This window comes from Erinaceus europaeus, chromosome 10 (assembly GCF_950295315.1).
Source record: "Erinaceus europaeus chromosome 10, mEriEur2.1, whole genome shotgun sequence".
NCBI classification, from domain to species: domain Eukaryota; kingdom Metazoa; phylum Chordata; class Mammalia; order Eulipotyphla; family Erinaceidae; genus Erinaceus; species Erinaceus europaeus.
This window is the reverse complement of record NC_080171.1, coordinates 12,372,827-12,377,844: the sequence shown is the minus strand read 5'-3', so window position 1 is coordinate 12,377,844 and position 5,018 is coordinate 12,372,827. Positions and strand designations below refer to the sequence as shown.

At 48.7% G+C, this 5,018-nt stretch overlaps 1 long non-coding RNA gene across 1 annotated transcript; it reads left to right on the top strand.

Moving 5' to 3' along the window:
• Window positions 1-1,873: 1,873 nt before the first annotated feature.
• LOC132540706 (uncharacterized) lies at window positions 1,874-4,563 on the top strand. Its single transcript, XR_009551870.1, has 2 exons — window positions 1,874-2,004; window positions 3,737-4,563. It is a non-coding gene; the product is annotated as an uncharacterized LOC132540706 (long non-coding RNA).
• The last annotated feature ends 455 nt before the right edge of the window (window positions 4,564-5,018 follow it).

Genomic DNA, 5,018 nt, shown 5'->3' with positions numbered 1-5,018 from the left:
TTGCTCTCTGTAACATGCACTCTATTGGGTGTGTTACCAGCATGCCCCTGCCCCTCAACCTTATGCGCAGAACAATAAGTGATTCTGGGAAGGCAGTATGACTTCTCTGCAAGAACATCAGAAAAGGGAGCACCGGGGGCTGGGTGGTAGCTCACCTGGTTGAGCACACATGCTGCAATAACAAAGACCTGGGTTGGAGACCACGGTCCCCACCTGCAGGTGAAAGCTTTGTGAGTGGTGAAGCAGTGTTGCAGGTGTCTTTCTGTCTTATCTTCTCTATCACCCCCTTCCTTCTCGGTTTCTGGCTGTCTCTATCCAATAAAGATAATTAAAAAAAATTTCGAGAAGTAGGACTAAAAAAAGGAAGAAAGTAAAGAGAGCAGGATGCCTGGTTGTGGACAGCCATTTATTTTGAACTCAGCATTTCTATCAGAAAGTGAAGAATCTCTTCAGAGGCCTCCAGGTCTAATGTGATGACAGTGAAAAAACACATAAGTAGTCACATCCCTTTTCCATGGTGGGGCAAGCAGCCCTCGGTCCCCCACCCCCCTCTTCTCTGGGTCTAGTCTTCCCAGCTCTGCAGACAAGTAGGCAGGGTGAAGGATCTCTCCTTCCATAACTGAGGACACAGAGGCTCAGATGTAGTGACAGACCAAGCTCACACAATCAGGCCCTGCATCCTGGGGCTCTGATCTGCCCCCATTCATTCACCACAATGGTTCTCAGGCCTCTGCTTCCCAGTAACCATAGCTGTATGGCCCACCTCAATATAAAAGTTTGTACTGAAGGCAGTGAGGAAGTCAGACTGTCTCTGGGATAGATAGCAATCTTTTGTCAGTTTATTAAATTTGGATTTACTGTAGACTCCCTTGCCAAAAACAAAGCAGCTAGTAGTCTATAATGTGAAGCAGAGATACGAGTTCTCAGTGAAGCCAAGAAAAAAAAATGAAGAGAAGACACCTTAATGACCTGTCACTTGGGATAAATCTTACCGGTCATATAAACGAGGGTGACAGGAATTTTTATTGTTCTCAGGACTCGAATGACTAATATGGCCAGTGTGGGGGAAACACAGACATAATTTCTCTTAACAAGTCAGCACTGGTCTACAGACTCTTAGAACTGTTTCCACGAAGTCACAGGTGTGGCCTGGACAAACCTCCCTCATCTTCTTGACTAACAGTTGCTTTCCCACACAACCCGACACACAAGTAGCACTGTGGCTTCATGAGGGGTGAAGGAGGCAAGTGTCTTTTCTCTCTCTCTCCTTCTCTCCCTTACCTCTCAATGTTCTCTGTCCTATCAAAATACAACACACACACACACACACACACACACACACACACACACACAGAAAACAAAAACAAACAAACCAAAACCAAAAAGCAAATACAGTTTGGAAAGGTTAATAGGAGTTCTGAGGGTATGGCAGTTGAGCCCATGTGGATTGGTAGAACTTTCCAGACAATGGCGTTCACAGCCATTTCTTTCATTTGTTCATGCACACTGCTGATCAGTCTGTGTTCATGGAGCCTCCACTGTGTGCCTGGCACGAGCTTGACTCTGGGGACAAGGTCACGGAGATCAACACACCCGTTCCCTAGTGGAGCACATACTCTAATGAGGAAACCACGTCTTTGGTCACAGCCACTCATTCTCCCTTCTCCTCTAATAAAGTCTAGAATCCTGGCATTGTTTGGAGTGGCAAGGTGCCCAATTAGACCACAGTTCCCAGCCTCTCTTGTAGCTCTTTGCAGCTGCAGGATGTAGTCCAGAAGCTGAGGGGCACCTGCAGACCTCTTGGGTCTTACAGGGAAGTTGTTACCCGTATGTGGGTTCTGGTCTTTGGTCTTGTCTAGTTGCTTCCTTTCCCCTTTCCCTCCTGCAGGGGGAATGTGAAGCCAGAAGAGGGGCAGTTCCCTTGCAGCTTGGAAGTGACCACATACCTACTTGCTGCATCTCTCTTACACGTGATCCTACTGATAACTCACTCAGATTTTGAAGGTGAAACAGGAGTCAGAATCCCTGACATGGGTGGCAGGGACTTGGAAGGTGTGTGTGTGTGTGTGTGTGTGTGTGTTGCCAGTAGAGTTCAACTGCTAGAACCTCAGCACAACATCTGCAGGGCTGACCAGGGAAGGACGGTCTGGTCTCCTATCATTCAAGGGCTCCCCTGGTGAGGACACTGGCTACCTCTCCCACCTGGTGAAGTGGAGAGGGCTCCCTCTTTCCTACTCACAGGGTTGTCACACAGGAGGAGGAGGAGCTGGGAGAGAGTGGGTGGGAATTCAAAACAACTGCAGAGCTGCATGGAGGTCGATTTCCTTCCTTTTACTGTTGCTGGCGTGCTGGGCTAGTGTGGGGGTGCCTCTTCCCGGTGCGTACTGTCTGGGTTGGAGAGAACTCGACCGGAGCTAGCCTGGGCTGCTACTCACTCAGCCATGCAAGGGAGATGACTCAGGAACCAAACACTTGGCGATGAGGCAATGCAAATCTTTATTGATCAGAGAGCCAAGGCTTTTAAAAGGCAGACCCGGAAGTGGCAAGTCGGAAACGGAAATGGCTAGGAAAGGGGCAGAGAAAGGCAAAAGAGGGCTGGGAAGGTAGAAACTTCCTTAGCAACTGTTGTGAGGGTTTTAACTGGTAGGATTAATAATACCCTGCAGGCAGGGAGGGTCTTGAGGGTAGAAAGAAGATAGATCAAAGGAATGGAGTGGGTAAGGATCTTTCAGGCAAAACAATGATTATGTAGATAGTAAGGGAGCAAGCCATAGTATCAGGAATGTAGGGTGCTTTGTGAGGCTCCTCACAATTTCCTGACACTACAGTCTGAAATTAGAGGGAAGAAAAGTGTGAAGCATATCATGGAAGCCCAAGAAAGAGGTGACTTTTCAAAGGCTCTCTGAAAGAGGATGCAGCACAGTGCAGAAGTGATGGGTGGGCTGGGGGCAGCACAGCAAAGGCCAGGTATCGGGGAAGAAGGAGCCCCACACAGAATGAGGCCACTCCAGACCCCCAACATTGTCACATGTTAAGGTTAAGGGCTGGATTAGAAACTAGATCATGGGCTGGAGGAGACAGCTTAATGATTATGCAAAAAAGACTCTGGTACTTGAGGCTCCAAGGTTACAGATTCAATTCTCCACATAACCAGAAGTCAGAGCTGAGCAATTCTCTGGTTAAAAAGAAAGAAAGAGGGGGCTGGGGAGACAACATCATGATCGTGCAAAAGATGATTAATGCCTGAGCCTCTTGAAGTCCCAGGTTCAATCCACTGCACCATCAAAAAGCAGAGAATCAGAGTTGAACAGTGCTGTGGTCTCTCTCCCCCCCTCATTAAAATACGTAAATAAAATATTTTTAAAATTAAAAAAATCTAAATTATCTATTTATTAATTTATTGGCTACAGACAGTCAGAAATTGAGAAGGGGGAGATAGAGAGGGAAAGAGACAGAGATATCTGCAGTACTGCTTCACCACTGGCAAAGCTTTCCCCCTGCTGGTGGGGACTGGGGGCTCAAATCCGGGTCCTTGTGCACTGTAACACGTGCATTCAGTCAGGTGCGCCACGGCCCTGCCCTATTTTAAAAATAACTAGGTCATAGCTCCGTATAAATGCCCAATGGCGGGACCTGGGGGTGTGTGTGTGTGGCTGAAGGTGACGGGGCAGGAGAGGGAGGCAGCAGCGGGAAGAGATACCAGAACCCATTTTTTTTTTTTTTTTTTTTTTTGCAGAGGTAGTTTTCAAGGCCTGGGGCCCCAGAGTAGAGCTTAACTCTGTCTGCAGCACAGAGTTAGTTGCCATCCAAGCCCAGACAGCGCCTTCCCCTTCCTCTCCGGAGCCACCCACGGTTTGACACGCACAAACTGGAGGGGCTCTTTCCACATGGCGTGGCAGGGCCATGGAGAGACGGCTCCCGGGTAATGAGACAATTAGCTCCTCGCATTCTTCCTGCAGGAACAAATCTGGGCTCCCACCGCATCTGTCTCCGCCTGTTCTTCCAGCTGGCCTCCCTACCACGTGGACACCCCCCACCCCAGCAGCCAGGCCCGGCTGCCCTCCGCTTGCAGGATGGCCCTGGGGGTGGGGGGTGCTGGGGGACCACGCAGGACCAGAGACCCGCAGCAGTGGGTGGGGGCACTTCTCTGTCCCTGAACTCCTTGTCAAGAGTTCTCCGACAGGTTGGCAAGCCCCATCCTGAAAGCTGCTCTCTAGCTGAGAAGGCATATGGACTGTTGACAGAGCAGCTGCTGGGGGAAGAAGACGCGGAAAGGAAGCCTCCAGGGATAAACTGAGAAATCATGACATCCACCCGCGTGGCTCCCCAGGCGTGCAGCTCCTGCTCCTTCCGGGCCTGGGCGAGTGGTCGATCTGCTCTGAAAATAATGATCGTCCTAATAGCTTGGGTGGGGCACTTCCTACATGCCAGACTTTTCTGTAAACTATTTGAGGTCTATGATTCCACAGACTCCTTTAAGCTGTCTTTAAGCTGTGATGGTTTCTGTTTTGGATATGAGAAAGCAAGCAAGGAAACAAATAAACAACGGCAACAGCAAACAGGCTAGATGATTTGAGGACTTGGTTCATGCTGGTCACACAGCTAGTCAGTGTGCTGGGTCTAATCCACAGCCCGCACTCCTAAGTGTTGTTGTGACTTCCTGGTGCAGATCATGGGGTGGGGGGCATTGGTATCTGAGATATACAAGGTGCCATTCACAAATCCACAGGGCATTAATTCTCTCTTTGGGCTTCCGAAACATAGGGGCAGGTAGTAATCACCTCGGTACTAGCTTCTAGAATTGAGACTTTCACAGAGACAGTGTCCTGGATGAATAATACATAATATTAATAATATAATAATAATAATATAATAATATTAATAATATAATAATAATAATGAATAATGAGGAGAAAAATCAAGGGGTCTGGGGTGGCGGACCTGGTAGAGCACATACTACCATGTGTAAGGACCCAAGTTGAAGCCTGTAGTCCCCACCTGCAGGAGGGAAGCTTCAT